The sequence below is a fragment of the Cupressus sempervirens genome, chromosome 7, assembly GCF_028749045.1.
Source record: "Cupressus sempervirens isolate cs-2001-9-10 chromosome 7, ASM2874904v1, whole genome shotgun sequence".
NCBI lineage: Eukaryota > Viridiplantae > Streptophyta > Pinopsida > Cupressales > Cupressaceae > Cupressus > Cupressus sempervirens.
Window position 1 is genome coordinate 846,919,653 of NC_143124.1, and position 21,375 is coordinate 846,941,027.

Here is a 21,375-nt window from a genome sequence, read left to right on the forward strand (position 1 = left end):
AGACCCATTATAACTGGAGAAAAAAATAATAATAATAAAGTTTTCCTTGGTAACCTTGCTGCAAAGCTCCAAAGGATCAAACCAGTGGCCAATAATATAATCATTACCTACATTTATGGTTGGAAAAAGCATATAAAGGTGCCAAAGCCCGTAAAAATTAAGCATAAAGCTAGTGATCTTCAAAAGTTCTGAATTTAGTCTTCCCATTTGTGCTCTGTTGCAGCTATGATGATCTTTTACTACACTACATTCCATAAATCAAATCATACAGTTATACTTGGCCATTTTTTAGTTTCTTAATTCTTAAGAAAGAGAAAAGTCAAATTATCTCATTTTGCACCAGAGAGATTTTTAAAGAAAAGATCTACCAACAAGCTAGATGGAAGGAATGAAATCATATTATGTCCATAACCGCTAAAATAGAACAAGTTACAGAATTGAGTAGGGACTTAAAATGTTCTAACAACTTGAAAAGGAACTAATGAATAATGGATCATGACTAGAGTAGTTACCTCAAACCATGTAAGCCCTATGCAAGTCAGTTGAAACTAATAACATGTGAAAAGAAGGCATCTTGACTAAGCTTCCAAGAGTGCAAGACCAAGGTTGGCTCTATATGTATCGGATTCTGGAATGAAAGAAAACGCCATCACCTTTATCAATCCTATTATAAAAAGCATGAATACAAGATCTGATAATGAATACTCAGTAATGGCCTGGAAGACAGGATTGCTACTTCTGACTGAAAATCTAGCAGCTATGCACTCGGTCAACTTGCAACAGAAACCAAACTATAAACAAAACAGTAACAAACAAACCAGAAAAACACCTACAAAAACACAAAAAGTCAAGCCAAAATTAGATAGAATAGTGTATTTCTGTGTGCAGCATTGCATAAGCTCTGAATGCTTTGGCATCAGTAATCCCACAACCTCTCCTAACATCCATGAATGGTGATCCTTGTTGGGTGGATATTTTGCAACCAACAGTTTCGGGTAAAAATTCAGTTGCAAAATAGGATGACCAGCCACAGCATGTGAGACAGAGTCTCTCCTACCTTAAAGGGAAGGCTCCCCCTTCTCACTGTTCCTTGGATCAACTCAAGGTAAGCAAGAAATTGAGAGATTTATAAAGAGGGTGTTACTATTATCCTTTCTTCTTAACTTTCAAGAAAGGATCCACTTATTCGTAAGGCGAATAATGGGCAAGGTGAATCTCTAACTACACTTCTATCAAGAGCTGGAAACAGTGATACCGATAAATCTTCACTAACTCAAAGGCTAGCTAAAACATACCGGTTTGGCTCTAAGTCCTATTGTACTTCTATGTGGTAAAATCTCTACAATTAGGGCACAAAGACTCCTAAAAGTAAGAACAATCTAACTATTTTGCGAATTAAGATGAAAATATAAGCCATAGACAAAGCTTCTAGCTATGGATTTTCACAATTGTTCCTGGTCAAAGCTCAAGCATCAATTGTTTCTTAACTCTCTATGCTCTTTTATTGAACACTCAATAATAACATGAATCAAGACAATAGGCACAAATTATAGTCAAAGCTTCTAATTTGTTCTATCACAATTGCTTCCAGTCAAAGCTTCGAATCCAATTGCTTCTTTTATTCACTTTTCTCCCAAATTCGTACTACACAATCAAAGTTATGCTTGCACAAATGTGGTAGAGCTTTCTTGCATACAACAAAAGATAATCTTTACAATGAGGGGGCACTCCTTTATATAGGCAAAGAAGTTGAGAAAAGGGGGGAGGGAAAAGTGGGAGCAACTCAACCAACTTTGACCAAGTCTAACTATAGAAAATAAAGGGTTACATGCAACTGCACGTGCAACTCGCATTACATTGTTTTACATACGTGTAACTCGCATTACATGTAATTACATGTTTTCATGTAATGCGTCTTCTCCAACTACAAACATGAAAGAAGAAGAAAGAAGACGGAAGAGAAAAGAACAATTCTGAAAGGCCTTGTACTTGACGATGCAATCCCAGATGATAATAGGATTGGGAGTTCCTATACCTTGTACTGCTGCATTCATGTTGATAATCATAGTGTTGCATCTTTTGATAACCTCTAACTGTCTTTGATGAATTGTCCATTATCATGTGGAAACTTGATGTGATCCATCTTTTCTTGCTCAAGTTGTCGTGGATTCTCCCTTGTCGGTTAGCACAAACTGGAGTCTTTGACACTTTGAAAACCTTCTTGACAATGTTCAGATGTACACTCAGAACAACTTTCCATCAGCACCTTTAACTCCCTTTTTTTTTTTTTAAAGTAAAGTGCTTGGCGAATGGGAATGCGTGTAAATGGAAATTGCTGATTTTCAAAAAGTGACTTGGGCTTTCAAGATGTCATTACACAGAAAATGGATTAAATGTAAATGCAACATGTAACGAAAGGTGGAGGGTGAAATGAGATGCAAGTGTGAGTGAAAGATATGCTTTACATGCATATGCGGATGAAGGCTAAGATGAAAAGCATGGAAAGATACGGAAACATGTATTTACTCATGGAGGTGTGAATGCATATGGAGAGGAGAAAATGACATGTTTTTAGTCAAAATTGGACCTTTTAGATGCAATTACATTTAAGGCATTTCGTGTAATCGTGTCGTGTGAATGGAAATGAAAGGTGAGATGGGTGAAAACGGAAATGGAAAATGGGATTACATGCATATGCGGATGGTGAATGGGATGAAAAACATGTAATCACATTTCATTGAGTGAGAGATGAAGTGTTGTGACGTGAAAATGAAAAGTGGAGTGAAGTGAAACGTGCTTAAGTTCTTGGGAAAGAACTTGCAATTTCTTCCAAATGGAGAAAAAACCGAAATGCAAACAAGCAAAACATAAAAACAAACACAAAATAAACACATGCTTTTGGCAAAATACTCAAACATGTCAACAAGAAAACCACTTCAATATGCAAATTCGAATATGGAGTTTGGGGAAATTCCAAAAGTGTGAAAATGAGAGTTTTCATCCTTTTTAAAGGCAAAATGCACTTTTCATGGCATATATATGGACAAATGGGCAATTTCAAGCTAAAATATGCATGGAAATAGCAAGATTAGCACAAATTAAATAGCAAGAAAAAAAGAGTCCACTTGTATGAAGATCAAATGCCAAAAATGAAGGAGAAAGAGCCAAAATAGCAAGTTTCATAGACTTAAGACAAATTCTCCCTTAAATCCAAATTTTCAAACAATCTTTTGATTTTTTCCGCACTTGTATGTAATGGACATTCAATGGTCGGATTTGTCATGAAAGTGCCAAATAAATAGTCTCTAAAGACAATATCATGCATTTAAAACTCAAAAACAATCCCTCTTGATCAAAGGTATGGGCTAGAAATGCATTTTTTGAGTTTTTTGAACAAAAATATGACTTTTTAATTCAAAAATTTGGGCCGTTTTTGCAAAAACGTGACTAAAAAATGCATGTTTTAAAGTCATTTTTGACTTGTGAATGCAAAAACGACTTCCCCAAATGGATATACATGCATCAAAATGCAAAAAAGTGGCTTCAAAACACATAAAAGTGGATTAAAACCCCAATTTTCTGGGCATTTTAAGCGAAAACGTGATTCATCATGAAAAAAACATGATCTTCCAAACAAAACGATTTGATGTTTAAACACAAAAAATGGTGATCACTATGTGATGTAATCAGCAAATAGGGCCAAAACGATTTGATTCCAAGCAAAAACATGTTCCAAATTTGAAGATTTATGGAGTTTTTTGCAAAATTGTGCCCTAGCTTGGGAGTTTTGAACACATTTTTGGGTGCAATATACTGATTTTTTATGAGGGCAAAATGATCACCTCTCCAAAACGTTTTGAATGCAATTGATTTCATCCAAATCCATGGAGAAAATTAAAAGTTATGATCAAAATAGGAGGTTTTTGGAGCAAGAACATGTTTTCTTCACATAATAGGACATTTTTATGTTCATTACATATTTTAAAACATGTAGGAAGGCAAAAGAGGACCTTTTAGAGTCCATTACATGTTTTAAAATATGTCTTGAGACATAATCTCACTTTTTGAGGTCCATTACATATTTTAAAATGTGCAAGTCTCCAAAATCTCACTTTTTGGAGTCACTTACATATTTTATAAACGTATCTCACCTTTTTTGTGCACAAGCATAAAAACTCAACTTTTCATGTCATTGCATCAAAAAGGTCCACTTTTACAAGCATTTGATGTAATGGCATGAAAAAGGTCTTCAAAATGAGTTTTCATATGCATTAGCATGAAAAGTTTCCACTTTTCATAATTTTTTACATGCATGTGCACATAAAATGTCCACTTTTAGACTTTTAAGTTATGCATTTCACTTATTTTTATAAAAATGTCAACAATATGGGTCAAAAATAATATTTATGTATTATATTAATCAATATAAGTCATAAACATTAAGTTAAAGTGACATTTATATAAGTATTTGATTTTAAAATAAAAAATTTAAAAAGTAACTATATAGTTCTATAGTCACTTAATTGAAAAATTAAAAAGTAACTCAACTTAAAATTATAACATAAAGTGCACTATAGTCACTTTAAGTTATAAATTTAAATGAAAACTAACTTTAAACATAACAAAAAATGAATAAAATGTTATATTTTCAAAAAGTGAATGTCAAAATGAAAATATAACATCATTTTTTTAATTCGTGCTGTTGCACCTAAAATGTCCACTTTTAAGGCACTAAAATGACCATATCTCTTGACTGACAAATCCGATTGACCTCTAGCTTGAACCAAATCGAAGGGGAAAACGAAAGGCATGACATGAGCAAATTCAAAGGACCAAAAACAAGCAAACACAAACTCAAAAGCAAAGAACGGACTGTGAAGGCTTCAAAAATCAAGCAAAGGCTCGACAGAAAGGAAAACGAAAACGACTTGATGAAGGCCTTCAATAAAAAGATTCATTGTATCAATTGGTACCGATTGGTTGATCAATGTTAACCAATTAAATAATGAAATAAACTCAGAGAAATGCGAAACTAATTTGAAAAAGTTTCGTACTGTTACCTACATTTTGTGGTGACAAAATGCAGGACAACAATCCTCATGCATATAGAAAGTAATAACATGTAATAATGTCCACAAGTAACTAGGTGCCAAGATAGGTGAATGGGACTTTGACTAACTGCAATGGAAAAGAACTACAGTAAGAAGACATCAAGCTATGAAGGCAAACACAAACACGAGCAAAATCAAAGAAACAAAGCAAGAGAGGCAAACTAAAGTGCTTAAAACACTGAACTATGACGTTAAAATAAAGATGTCCAAGCAAGGCAAGAAGCCCAGTGAACCAATGAAGCATGGTGCCAAGGAAGATTAAAACATGTGATCAAGAATTGAAAAAAACAGAATGCCATATTTCTGCAGCAAGGTTTGGCCAGAAGAACAATCCTAGGAGGAAGCAAAGTACTTCCCCTAGAACCTCTCCTAACACCCAAGTCTAAGGCAATATACATTTTCCCTTTTAGCCAAGGCTCTAAGTGTGGAGCAGTAGCTGAGCCTCCATGTTGGGGAGTAGTTGGCTCTCCATGCCGGTCTGAAAATAAGAGAACAGGAGTACCCTGAGGAGTCATAGATCCTTGCAAAGAATTGTCTTAATAGTTAATAATCAACCACAATTTATGGTTAGCTGCAATACTTAAGCTGCTTGATATCTTGAATCACCTAAATACAAAAAAATTCGGGCTGATGATCTTCAAAGTCCACTGAAAATCCCAATGTTTATGAGTAACAACCTACCTAACTTAAAGAGCTCAGCATCTCTAATGGAATAACAAAAAGAGGTAGGAAGTACAATTAAGATTCTGTACAAACAATAGTATCTCCTTCAGATCTTATAGTAGATGGAAAACCTTTTAAATAAAGCAATCGCTTGTCTCCACTTCCTAGAGGTGGAAAAGATAGTTTATCCCTTTGTCATCATGGTTGTCTGCTGCAACTCACAGCCAATGAGAATACATCCTCAACGTATTAAGTGGAATTGTGAGGACATGTAACCAATAATATGAAAAATAATCAAACAATAAGTTGTGCCATAAGTATTTACAAAAAATGATCAGCATAGCACCCACCTTAGAACTAAGAGGCTGCAAAGGATATATCCAAGCGACTCGAACATATTCTGGCCATATTTCCTTTCCAACTTCTTGATCAATTACTCCCTTGGCAAGAAGAGGTAAGGGAGGACACCTTAAGCATGCCTTTGGGGGGTGGGGGGGGGGGAGGGGGAGAGATGGTCAACAGAGATGGTAATGTAATTTAGAAACAAACAACTCTCAGGATATCAACATCCCTATCATCCCAAGGAGGCAACCCACTCCAAAGAGAATAAGCTTAAAGATGAGTATAGCTCTTGACCTGAGGAAAAATCATTGAGGGATGTGATCTCACGAACATAAAAAAACTATCCTAACAACATTCTCAAGATAAAAAGATTAGGTAGCAAATTCAACTTGAGAAAAGCACCAAGGGACCATCTATTTATGGTATGCACTGGAGAAAGGTTATTTGTAACCTCCAAACACATGCCATACCAAGAAATCTTAATCTGTGGTCCCAAAACCTATTATCTCATAAATAAATATTGGTTTACTAATTAGTTAACATGTTAGAAAAGATACATCTTTGAAAGTGTATACTAACAGATAGTTAGACGAGTTGTAGCTCAAAATCAAAAAAGCACATCCTTTACAAAACCATGACAGAGAAGCAAGATCTAGATTGAAAGACAACCCTAATATCTAAATCCCCCAAAAGGTATAAGATATACATTCCATGGCAGTTTGAGGATGGGGAGGGCAGGATGCGTTCTCAAAGAAACAAAGCTTTGTAACTAGGGATTTAGATCACCATCTGTAGTTTTCAAAAAAGATTCAAGAATGATTCTTGGTTGCTGTGGCTTTGCCTATTCCTCTTTGGAGGTCTCAATTGCATCATAAAAATTTATTACCATATTGTTTGCTTATCTACAACTTAGATTTGAATGTGTGCATTAATAGATTTTTTTTTTAATCAACTCAATTTTTTTTAAGAATAGAGACAAATAACTTACTTTTTCTGTGACGTCTGGATGTCCCTAGGATGACTCAAGGCATCTGAAATGACCCTAGCTATAAAGGTCACTAAATCCCAATATTTGTACTGTGGCAATTCGTCAAATAATTTGCAAATACAGGCTCTAATAATCCTGTCTTAAGAGCTACAAAAAAACTGTGCTACGACAATTTATCAAATACTTTGGAGCCAACTTTATTTGCTAATAGGAACCTGTCATTATTTACAATTGCAAATGTACTATGATAAAATATTACTAACTAGATGAACCTGGCAAAGAAAAGAATCGACATTGAGTCTTCAATTGTGAAAAACTGGTCTCCGAGCACAAGCTTGTATTTCCTCTGCCTTCCCAATACGGAAATACTGATCGCAAACCTTACCTTGTGAACGCACCCCCTATGCTGCCTCTGGCCAGTTATAGGACGCCAATTCAGTTGGAGAGAACAGTGGACCTCGCCCTCTTTTCTTTATCACCAATACCCTCTTACCCCTGTTGATGGCGATTTAAGCAATATTACTCCCGCAATGAAGGTTCACTAAGCCGTCCAGTCCAAGGAAAATGACATTGGCCAAGATCTCATCAACTTGCACACCAAACAGAACACTACTTCAACAATCGTCGAGTTGTCTTCAGAAGGAATTCCGACCTCTGTGATTCATTCATTCTGCTGGTAACAAATCCCGATTTCGTCCCTTGCTATTGCTGATGATTCAGAACTCTGATACAGGCCATTATTTCATTGCAGCTGCCTAAGTATGCGAGTCTCTTCCCTCAACCAACTCTGAAATGTCCATCTTGGACTGATGCTGCCGGCGGTGTGAATCCCGTGTGTAACCCGCAGTCAAAAGCAGGATTTTGTGATGCTGAGAAATGGTGATTATAAGCTTGGAACGCGTGAAATGTCCCTTCTCCAAACTTCCGCTAAGTAATGTTTCCGGCCCTTGCGATTTCACCTTCGATTTCACCGTAACAGACTCAGATCAGTAATACACCCAATGATTATGCAGCGAATGTCCCTGGCTTTGGCCGGTAGGTAAATGCAAACTTGTTTTATAAGTACTCTACCTTAAACGTTTTCTGTAATTTGCCTACGGCCCAGATTTTGGTCTTAACGATATACAAAGGTGCTGTTGGGAAGATGGCTCTGAAACTCGTTCCCAGATCTGTTCACACTGCAACCTTCTATATAGAATGCTGATGAAGCCACCTTACTCCTCTTGCCACCTGAAATAATAATGAACTTCAAACCTTGCAAAAAGCTTAAATCTTCGAATATCAATTCTCAGAATGATCCTTCAAATTTTGGCCTTGAGCCACAGATTTTGTCCCTGATGAAATGACTGAATGTCACCTCCAATCTGCAATAATTTAGATGATATTTCACACCCTCAAAATTGCGCACCAATTGAGAGTTATCGTTCTCAATGGCCAGTTGTGACAATTGCAGAAACCCTAGGTTCCACAATGCACCTGTGATTGAATCACAATCTGAAATCAAAAGAGAGATAAACAACTGCCTGATTCGAATGGAGCCCCGGGGTGCCTATTTATTCTTTTCTCTCCACCTTCTCCAGAGACTTCTAGAACAATTTTGATCTTATCTCTTAAGTGACTTTATTAAATATTTTCCAAGTTTATTTAATTAAAATAATTAATTAGTCGTCCTTGGACAACCATTAATTAAATTAATTAAATCGAACTGTCACCAAAAATTGGGGACATGACAGTCCGCCCTTCCTGAAATTGCTTGTCCCCAAGCAATGGCTGAACCATGAACCAATCAGTCTTCCTGGATCCCAAATGTAAATCTGTGTATCATCCCAATCCTCACCATACTCCCGTGGAGAAATCATCAATATCAACAACTGAGAAACTGTACTCAATACCAAACATCTTGACAACTCTGATGAAATTATCCGAAAACCAACTGTAGATGTCGGTAGAAGAAACCATTCTATGGAACTCAAACCAACTGAAACATCAACTCTATCAAAACTCAAGCCCCTGTCAAAATGACACCTGCACCCAACTGCACTGTAGATATGACAACAGCCATAGGTACCTGAATCACTGCCATCAAATCCAATCTCTGAAAGACTACTCCGGGTGTGTCGATGCTGCAGGCTGAGTAACTTGCCACTACCAATTTTATTTTCAAAAGATGGTGCCAATCTATCCCCTAATGGATGGTAAGAAACTGGAGCCAACCTACATCTGCGTGAAATAAAATCTTCTATCTCTGTGTCAAAAGAAAAATGATGAGCGTACCCTACCGTATAATGCCGGTAAGAACCTCCAAATTCTGCTGCTAGCTCATCATCACTGAACTGGTAATCAACATATGGCTCCAATCTCTGACTCCGAGTGACTGTAGGTCGGATAGGTCCCTGTGCATTCTGCTCAACAAACCCCTCCTGGAGATCCCTGTGAGGTAGCATAGTAGAAAGGACCCCTATAATCTTCTCAACCAATCTGCAAATAACACTAGTATCATGGATGAGAACACCTTCTGTCACTTCATGCGAGTCCAAATGAACACATGCACTGTCCAACAAATACTCCATAAACGATTCAGTGCAGTAAAAATTATATGAGGAAACATTTACATACTCCCCTTTACACCACATCGGGTCCTCCTGTAAGGGTGGCGTACTCAACTGTACCACACTATCAACTATCTGAGTAGAATCAATCTGGAGACTTGACTCTACTGGTATCCCAAACTCATTACATTAGGACCAGCTACTACCAAATCTTGAATGTGTGTCAGTCTCAACAATAAGCTCCTCAAAAGCAACTGTAGGAGTGTACTTACCGTCATCTACCTCAATAGACAAATGAACTGGGTCTGGAGCTGGTTTTGACCGCAAATGCTCCAACTCCACGGTCACCTCCTTCAACTGAAATTGCGACTTTTGTAGATCCTGCCGTGTGTCCTCTAAAGCCTCAGTAGTCGCTATGAGCTCTCGGGAAAGCTCACTCACCTCCTCTTCACGATCCAAGAGTGCCTCATATGCTGTACTCCCCCACTCAACCGGGTGATCACGGTCGGCTGCCAATCGTAAGTAATCCTACTTCAAAATCCGGACAGCTTCACGCAAGGCATGAATCTCTGCCAAAGAAAAGTAACCACCGCTGGACTCATCTGTCATAGAAGTACCCCAACCAGTAACAGCCAACAACTGACGAGCAGTATCAAAATGCTCACAAGCGATAGCAATGTCTCGCTCACTAACTTTCAACTGGCTAACCACATGATGGCTCTGGCTGAACTGTCTCCAACAATCTTCTTCTGGAGCTCTTAAAGGAGTATCCTCAATATTAACATCCATATCTCGTGAATCATCTCCAAGGTCCATATCAATATCCAATTTGTCAAAAATTGTAGTACTGCTGTCAAGCTCTTCTGTACCCAAAGAAACTGACAAAGAAGCTGTGTCTTCAAAACTGTCCATTTCATTCTCCTGGATGTCATCAAGGCCGAAACGATCCTGGGACTCATCAGTACACACTGGCAAATATGAAAAATCTTCAACACCTTTCAGCAAGAAGGGTCGTCTACATATATGAACCAAGCCCAACAACGGTGTATAAAGACTAATACCAACATCGGACAAACTGCTGGCACAAGGAAAGACAACACCGTGTATTCTGCTAATCAAATCCATGATAGTATCCAAATAATCATTGCTACCATTAAAACATCTCCAGTTAATTGAATCCCAAATGTTGTTGAAACATTCTCGAGTCCATATCCGTAAACAAGAAACAGCTGGTAACTCAAGCAAACTCCTTACCTGAGTAATGTGATCAATACCAACTAACTCCTCATATTTGTTTGACATTGTCCTTGTATCCTGGATGTGAATGCAAGATGAACTCGTAGCATTATTAGCAACCTCACATGATCCCTCTTCTGTCAAAAACTGAGTGCAAGATGAACTTAAGCTCAGCTCCATGTCGTGCTCATTCCCATGTCTCTCCCAGTCCTGTAATGCCAAAGTTGCTCGAGTGTCCTCAAGCTCACAAGAAAGCTTGACGACTTCCTCCTCCTTCCTCCTCAAGGCATCTGAATAGTCTTTGGCACGGCTTAGAAGATGGTCACGATCTGATAGAAGATGTAAATAGCTCAACTTCGTCGTTCCCATTCCTTCACCAATTGCATGTAAGTCACAGCAAGAAGAATTCGCCTGAACTCCCTTATGTCTTCCTTGTAACTGAATCATCTGGATGTGCTCTTCTAACATCTCCCGCATCCTGTCATGATGAGATAAAGAAGCCACAATACTATCTTTGCTTACCTTCAGCTGGCTGGACAAATCATGTGAAGTACTACCAGTTTCATCCGAAGCATCCAACTGAGCCTGGTACTCTCTCTCAGCAAAATCATGGATACTCAGTGTTTGCTCATCTCTACCTGGTAGCTCACCATCAACATCCTTATCATCATCTGAACTCACTTCACTGTAATCCTTGACTGTCGGAACCAAACCACCTTGAGTATCTGAGACATCACCCTTGGGAAGCTCGTATTCAACTATCTCAACTTGAGTGTCAAGTTGACAGTTACTATCCATCAGCGTAATATCCTTCACCACTTCTTCCTGTGACCGAACTGAAACCTCTGACTGGTTGCACACTTGTTTCTCGAACTCCTCATTAAGGTTCCTAGTAACATCTCTCATTGTATCAGTCAACGCTTTGTGAGAAGATGTGCCAAAACGAAATCCAGTTGATTTATTCACCTTAGCTGGGACGGACAGCCTGTCAAGCATACGGTGGTGCTTAACCAACAGTTCAGACATGTTATGTCTGATTTTCCTGAGCTCATCCTGAATGCTTGAATAGTCCTCCTTTCCACAATTCCAACTCTGAATACTGTGTCTATTACTTGTCCGAGATTGTGTCCTTGGAGACTTTGTGCTGTACCTCTACATCTTGGTTGAAGTAGAGTGCTGATCACTCATGTAAGTCGGTTCTCACCCCACAGGATGGCAAGAAAACTGCTCTGATACCACTGAAATGACCCTAGCTATAAAGGTCACTAAATCCCAATATTTGTACTGTGGCAATTCGTCAAATAATTTGCAAACACAGGCTCTGATAATCCTGTCTTAAGAGCTACAAAAAAACTGTGCTACGACAATTTATCAAATACTTTGGAGCCAACTTTATTTGCTAATAGGAACCTGTCATTATTTACAATTGCAAATGTACTATGATAAAATATTACTAACTAGATGAACCTGGCAAAGAAAAGAATCGACATTGAGTCTTCAATTGTGAAAAACTGGTCTCTGAGCACAAGCTTGTATTTCCTCTGCCTTCCCAATACGGAAATACTGATCGCAAACCTTACCTTGTGAACGCACCCCCTATGCTGCCTCTGGCCAGTTATAGGACGCCAATTTAGTTGGAGAGAACAGTGGACCTCGCCCTCTTTTCTTTATCACCAATACCCTCTTACCCCTGTTGATGGCGATTTAAGCAATATTACTCCCGCAATGAAGGTTCACTAAGCCGTCCAGTCCAAGGAAAATGACATTGGCCAAGATCTCATCAACTTGCACACCAAACAGAACACTACTTCAACAATCGTCGAGTTGTCTTCAGAAGGAATTCCGACCTCTGTGATTCATTCATTCTACTGGTAACAAATCCCGATTTCGTCCCTTGCTATTGCTGATGATTCAGAACTCTGATACAGGCCATTATTTCATTGCAGCTGCCGAAGTATGCGAGTCTCTTCCCTCAACCAACTCTGAAATGTCCGCCTTGGACTGATGCTGCCGGCGGTGTGAATCCCGTGTGTAACCCGCAGTCAAAAGCAGGATTTTGTGATGCTGAGAAATGGTGATTATAAGCTTGGAACGCGTGAAATGTCCCTTCTCCAAACTTCCGCTAAGTAATGTTTCCGGCCCTTGCGATTTCACCTTCGATTTCACCGTAACAGACTCAGATCAGTAATACACCCAATGATTATGCAGCGAATGTCCTTGGCTTTGGCCGGTAGGTAAATGCAAACTTGTTTTATAAGTACTCTACCTTAAACGTTTTCTGTAATTTGCCTACGGCCCAGATTTCGGTCTTAACGATATACAAAGGTGCTGTTGGGAAGATGGCTCTGAAACTCGTTCCCAGATCTGTTCACACTGCAACCTTCTATATAGAATGCTGATGAAGCCACCTTACTCCTCTTGCCACCTAAAATAATAATGAACTTCAAACCTTGCAAAAAGCTTAAATCTTCGAATATCAATTCTCAGAATGATCCTTCAAATTTTGGCCTTGAGCCACAGATTTTGTCCCTGATGAAATGACTGAATGTCACCTCCAATCTGCAATAATTCAGATGATATTTCACACCCTCAAAATTGCGCACCAATTGAGAGTTATCGTTCTCAATGGCCAGTTGTGACAATTGCAGAAACCCTAGGTTCCACAATGCACCTGTGATTGAATCACAATCTGAAATCAAAAGAGAGATAAACAACTGCCTGATTCGAATGGAGCCCCGGGGTGCCTATTTATTCTTTTCTCTCCACCTTCTCCAGAGACTTCTAGAACAATTTTGATCTTATCTCTTAAGTGACTTTATTAAATATTTTCCAAGTCACTTTATTAAATATAAAGTTATCTTTTAATAACTATTTATTTAATTAAAATAATTAATTAGTCGTCCTTGGACAACCATTAATTAAATTAATTAAATCGAACTGTCACCAAAAATTGGGGACATGACAGCATCTCACACATACCTGGCTGTCTTGAGGATGAACAAACTTCCCACAAACATTTTGTAGCATGTGTCATTTTAGGGACACCTCTTGTCATCCCACGATCTCAGAAACCTTATTATTTCCGGGCCAGGGATGCATCCCGATATGGTAATGAGTTGTACAACCTCCACACATTCCCTTGATTGTAAAATCTATAGAAATGAAGATAAGATGGATGATTATTTAGAGCATAGAAGATGTTCAAAGCCAAGCATTGCAAAAAGTGGGTCTCAGCTTGTTTTAGAATTGCTCATCCCCTTAGGATATTAACCCAATCTCTTGTTCTTTGCAATAAATAATCTTCTTGGTCAAGCAAAGAAAATATGCAGGTCCATGTGTCTGGAAGAGAGATGCATTTTCAAGAGTGAAAAGGAAAAATCTACATGACAGACAGCTTACAATTTCTATCTATCTTGTTGGCAAAAAACTAAATCCATATAAATTAGCATCAACAGTAGCACAGAAGCTCTAAATAAATATCTGAAAAAGTCTCTAATCTGTCAACTATGATGTTTCTACTATACAATATTCATTGACATACAGTTCTAAGTGAAGGAAATTAATACTAAGTATTTGGATTAGCAAATAAATATCAAAATAAAGAAAATGGAAGCAAAAAACAAAAAACTGAAAACACGAGGATTATACCCTAGTGAGTCCAATTTCCAGGAGAAAACTCCTACAAAAGTGAGGAAAGTGACCTCATCCACTATCACCAATAACAAATACAATTCTAGCCCTCTTCGATACACAAACAGCCTAAACAGCAGTGTTCAGTCTCTAAGATCACTCGCAAGCTCTCTAACGCACACTTTTTTAGTTTTATCCCCCTATTATAGTTGCGATTGCTACCTTCTGGAACCAGCATTTCATACAAATGCCACAAATTACTTTTTTTTTTGCCTGAAAACACCTACTCGCTTCAACAAAATTGATCTATAAAAATTTCTCTACTTTGTCATTGATCTATAGTACGACATCCTAATTTTTCTGATCCAAAAATGGATCAGTTTCCATCTCAAAAGATGCTTATATTCTTGTGAACTTGTGAAGTCATCCTAGAACTCATTTCTGTATCACAGGAAAAATGTGTGGGATATCATCTACATATGCAAAGTCCTGTGCATTGTAAGGATATGTTCACCACAGTGTCTACTTCAGCAATTAGAAAGGTTAAAAATAGGACAGAAGCTTATTTTATTCCCCATTAAAACTTTCAAACTGATGTCTACTAGTTTAACTCTTTAGAAAGATGACATGTCTTCTTGAAATTGTTAACAGAAGAAGCAATTTTCAAGCAATCAATTGACATTAGAGTCCACACTTCAAAGACGCAACTCTACCAAATGGTATACAGGGAAGAACAACTAATGTAACATAAATACTTCAAACAAAGATGCCCAATATTGATTTGAGTGTCCTTGCATAAGAGCTCCTGAAGCAACGCATTGACGATTAGAGGGGAAGCAGAAAATGCAAGAATATCAACCTACTGATGAGATCCCAGGTGGACCTCCAATCCTCTCCAATAGAAGAGATGACCAAGTTGCATGTACCATCACTAATCTTTAGTCTTTGGATCAGCCATGGTCCTCTTACTCTCTACCACCAAAAGAATACCAAGAAATTAGGTCAACGAAGAAAAGGTCAAGGACTTCCATCTACCATAAGAAGAGGTGATCCAAGGACATTTATAGGTTCAAGCTTTACACCTTCAATCTATAGGTTGAGAAGCTTTAGACACGACTAACTTCAAGAGCATTTAAGCACCCCTTCACCTTTAATTTGAGGACTTCCAACAAATGTAAAGGAGCAGACCTTTAAGTGCACAAATAAATTTAAGAAGATGCTTAATACCCAAAAAGTTTCTAGAAATGATGTAGAAGACGATGCTTTTTTGGTTTGGTAAATTTCTCTTTTGGGCTAACCATTGGCTTAGATCACTTGATGTCATGGACAAGGGATATTACTTTGTGCAGAGCCACCCAAGACTTGCATCCAGCCTTGTTTATTGAGTTAGGCTGCAACAAGTGAGTTTGATAAGGCATTTTATCCAATTTCAAGGTTTTCCACTTGAATTTAAGGCTTTGCTTTGGAAGCCTCAATATGCTTAGCCACTTGAGATCATCTTATTCAGCGATGTGATGATCCTCTTGAACGTTGTGGTCTATCCTTTGGTGAATGTCAGACTTTTCATTTTATAAATGCTAAATTTTTTGTGGATGACATTTTAGATTTCGATGTAGTTTCCCTATACAAAATTGTTTGAAGCACTTATTCATTGTAGCAATTATGTGCCATTAGTTTTATAGATTGACCAATGAAGGGTGTTTCCCATCCTTTTAGCTGAATGACATAGTGTGAAATCAGTGTAACCCGGGTGTGCACACCCGGGTCAAAAACCCCATGTACTGGGTGCACATACATCCTTGGTGTGGGTACATCGCACACCCAAGTACCCCCATCGTGGCCAAAACCAGTCGGCGCACCTGGGTGGGACGCAGGGACGCGGATGCGTCTGGGGTGCGAGGGTGAGGGGGTGCGCACAGAGTGTGCTTAAGGTGCGTGCGCGGTGTGGCCAGCATGTTGCATGAAAAGTTTTTTTAAAAAAACTTTTTTATTTTTGTTTTTTTAAGCATGGGAACCCTAATTGGGTGTAGGTCCCATAAGTTATATTTCAAGGCTTAATAAGGCCAATACACTTCATTTTCATTTCACATTTCCATTTCATTGTTTTGAAGCAACAAGGAGCTAGGTGAGCAAAAGTGGTTGGAGGAGTTTGTGAGAGCTTACTGAGTGATTTTACAAGGAATTGCGAGATCAAGAGGAGCAAGAAGATTTGATTTTGCAAGTCCCTCATCAAGTTTATGATATATGATATTTATATTTGAACAATGAATTTTAAATCTTTCATCTTTGTCATTTGATAAATTGATAGTCAATGGTTAACTTACATGGTACACCGTACTATGTAAGGTTTATATTTTTCATTTGTCATTATCATTATTATGTATAAAAGTTTTAGTATATACAATTTTACTAAGTTCAATGGTCATTGATAATGGTTATGAAGTTTCAAGTTTCAAATTTGAACTTATGGTTCATGAATCGCATTTCAATTTTCTATATTCAACTATATTTGGTATGTTATATTGAAGTATCATTTCATAATTAGCAATTTCAGTCATATATGTCTACTATGCAGCATCCCCCCCTCCGCACCCTTGCCGCCACACCCCAACCGTCCCCAAATTGAGGCCCTCTTTTTTTCCCGCACCCCTGTACCAGTGTAACATTGTGTGAAATGAAAACCTGAATGGGTGGTAGCATAGATTTAAACTCAGCAAGTTGTAAAATTTAGTTATTGCCAATTCTCAGCCAGTTACTTGCCAAAACTTACAAGTTAATATGAAACACTCACCCATGTTTGTTGATAGTTATTTTTCACAATTTTTTCTTTTTGCTCACTCCTTCAACACATTGACAAATTTGCAAAAACCTCATAAAGTCTAAGGTTCATGTGGTTTTGAAGGCCTTAATTTGGACTTGGTGGTGAGGGCTCTACCACTTGACCCTCCTCTATATAACAACAGGTTTGCACCAAAGGCACTACAGGATGACCCCATGAGGGACTGTTGTATCCCTTATAGGGAGATTACATGATTTCTACTTGATTCAATTCCAATAAACACAAATGTATAGATTAATTACAAGCTCAGATATACTCCAGTGGAAATTACTCCCAATGTTATATGCACAAATGAAGTGAAAGCCCTTACAAATGTGAGAATTAACACAGCCGTCCACAATATTTGATTACCCAGTGCGATTTCAACTTACAATCAACTTAGAATTACCAAATGTTTCAAGGAACAGAAGTGACAAGTTTTATTATTAACCCTAGGCGCTAATGGAGCCACCTATCACTCAACAAATAGGTGTTGCGGAATCCACCCACAAAGCAAATTGTGGCAGTTCAAAAAAAACCCGGGTATAGAAGTTAGAAGACTTTTGTCCTCCAAATTTCGCATCCAATCTATTTGATGGAATACCTTGGATACAACAATCATACCATCACTGATCTTTGGCTTAGCATAAATAGGCACCTGCGCACCCACTTTCCCTCCAAAAGTAAATTTCAAAATCTTTCCTTTTCCCTGCAAAAGAATCCCACTTACAATCATTTGGCCAACATCATTTGTAAAGTTTCTGCAAATTCTTTGGACTGAACATAGACTGGATTCTATCTTCTTTATCTCCTTATAGCTTGCTGTGAATAACTTCAGATTGTTGCCTTTAATTGGATTAGAAATGTAAATCAGAATTCTGTCTTTTACTTCTGCAATTCGTATGAGGGCAGTAATGACTAAGAAGCAGACTTGTATTTGTTCTTGTGTGCTCTTAGATTTCATCCTTACCCTCTATAAGTATAAGAGTCAAGGGACATGTCCTTAGAAAGGACATGTCTCTTCCAAAATCATTTGCCTAACATCTAGAAGTCGGCAACTTTCTAAGGATAATTAAATATTAATTACAAACACAAACAATGTTGTTAGATTAGTATTAAATTATTAACACAAACTCCTAAGGATAGATGCCGATCTTGCAAAGGGAATAATGCAAAGACTTGGTCCTTTACTTATCATGCTATATCACATCTGATCAATCTGTTATCAGATCAGTATGCTTAACAAGTTAAAGATTTAACACATTTAAGAGAAATGGTGCTTAATAATATAATACAAAAGGGACCTATAATCAGGCATCCATTTTAAAGCACATATAGTGGTTCCTTATATCACACTTTAAAATTACAAATTTGCAAGTCATTTCTTCAATTTATTACCCCGAGCCTGCAGGTAATGGAAAGTAGGCTTAAATCTTACGGAAAAAAGGGACATGAAAAAAAGGCTGCCCCTCAAACCTATTGGGGGCTGCCACGTCTAAGCCCCTGCTCTATTTTAAAAAAGCAAAAGTAAAAAGAAAAACTGTTTTTAGACCATGCTTTCCACACATGAAACTTGTAAAATTAGTAATATAGATTTGTGATTTATAATTATGACACTATGATGTGCATTGAGACTTTTTTATTAATTTATAAATGAAGAACAAACTACTTGTAAATTCTGGAAATATAGTTTAATGCGTTTTTCAAAGAATATTTTAATGTCTGGGAATTTTGCCATGTTTGCCAAGACCAAGTAAAATTTGGATCTGTGAAGTTTTTGGTCAAAGATTTTGAACTATGCAATGTAGCATTTTAAAAAGCTTCTATATAGTTTATTTTTCACTTCAGTATCAATCAGGGAAAACTTCAGCATGATTTAACAATAAAAAATGATATAATACAGTCATATTCTCAAACTCTAGCATTGATTTTGGCTGCTTCTCTTCTGAGAGGTCAGTGCAAAGCTAACAATTCACTTGTGTCCTAAGCGGTGGCAGACCAAATTTAAAGGTTTTTGGGCTCAATATTACTGACAATTGTGGGGCTTCCATCAATCCTAGGAATAAAAGGTCTTCTTGTGATAAAAGTTCTACTTGCAGGATAGTTTCAGACTTCAGTGTGAATCTCAGGATTACAATTTGAGGGGAAGTAATTTCCATTTTGATATCAGTTTTATAGCTTCATTGTTTTCAAGTAAAGTGCCATAAATACTGAGAAATAAATAATTAAAATGTTGACAGTTGACACAATTTATAAAGGGGAACTAATTGCTATGGCATTGGAAACTAAAAAGAGGCTTTGGTACTTGTTGTGTACATTTGAACATTATATCAGGGAGCATTTTTCTTTGATCAATAAATTGCAAGATCTCCCTTCATGCTTCTCATGTGTTTAATAGTTTGTCTTTCTTATGCAATAATATCGCCTCATTTTCTGTAACATCATGGCAGATGAGTTGCAAATTGGAAGCAGGACAAGGCAATCAGGTGCCAAAGATTCACTATATGGGGACCTACAAATGGGAATTTCATGAAGAATATTAGCCTGCTAGGACTCTGACTGTATATATATATATATATATATATATATACCAACGTCATTCTTTTTAAGGGTGGTGATGATGGAAAAATATAATAAGTTGCATTGCCATCTTATTGTCAAACAATGTAGATAGATAGATAGATAGATAAAATTTTAACGTCCCCGAGGCTAAATAAACCTCATTACATCATTACCAATTATTAGCTGTACCAACATACTCATACGCACAGGGATCATATCCCAAATCAAACACATAAGATTATCCTGAGCATACATCACATATACACAAAGGACTAACTCATACACACCATGGGTACCAAGATGGATAGCTTTACCATATGTCATACCTGAACTGTTTGACTAAATGCCTCAGACTCTAAATTTCCACCCCAAGCAGTGGCCAACTCCATTCTTTCATCCCTTCATACCAGTTCTCTTTCCCTTCTTCCAGGCTGTGAGAATGTTCGCCCTCCTTTTTTATGTAACCTATGATAAGATGGCCTTTGGACAAGGGTTCCATGCTTTAATAACTACACAGTCTCCTTTTGTTTACCCGCACTCTCTCCTCATCAATGCATGTTATCTCCTATAGTCCTCTATTCTTAATTTTGTACTGATATTTTACTTTTTTTTTGACTTCATTGACTGCCATTGGCCATGTGAAATGTCTCTCCCAACGGTGATGTGACATCTAAATAATCACCCTTCTAACATAACTTCAGGAGAGATGCAGTGGGCTTATCTATCAGTTCCTTGGTTAAATTAAGTGTACCACAACATCCTATTCCCCCAGAAATTGAAATTCATTTAGGGAAACAAGGTTTGGATGGCCAGTTAGTAGCCAAAAGTCATTTACCAGTATACTGATATCAATATACTTAGTCCTGACTCCTACCATAATCTTCGCCTGCAACTTTAGTAGGGTTCAGATTCATTTCTAACTATCTAGAAGTCTTATTCAAGTCAATAATGAGATGTAAACATCCCAAAGATCGCTTCTCACTATCATAGAATGTAAACTATTCATCAAATAACCAGACACAAAAACAATTCATTCCCTGTAGAAAATCTAACCTCTCACTTTCATCAAATGTAAAGTATTCGCCAAATAACCAAACACAGAAATGATTAATTCCCAGCATGCTAACGTTCATACTCTTAAAATTTCCACCAGACGAAAGCTACCTTGAAAAGCTAATAATCTCTCACTCTCACTGGATGTACACTATCTCCCAAATAACCAGGCACAAACCTATACCCACATGAAACATCATTACACAATCCAGTACATCATAGTTAAGATGGATATAGATGTTAAGTTAATCTAAAGCTAGCTTTGATCCGATAAATAGCATGCACATAAAATGAATCAATCCCCAAGCGCTCATACATGCTCATATGATTGGATATCCAACAGTTGGAGTGGAGAGAAAACAGCCAAAGTATATTGCTATTTGGCAACGTCTTAAAACATTCACTTCAATGTTGCTAGAATGT

General features: G+C 37.5%; 1 protein-coding gene across 2 annotated transcripts in view; it reads right to left on the reverse strand.

Moving 5' to 3' along the window:
- Window positions 1-21,375, reverse strand: part of LOC149550072 (ubiquitin carboxyl-terminal hydrolase 17-like) — a 31,598-nt gene that overhangs the window by 8,512 nt on the left and 1,711 nt on the right. The window lies entirely within an intron of this gene.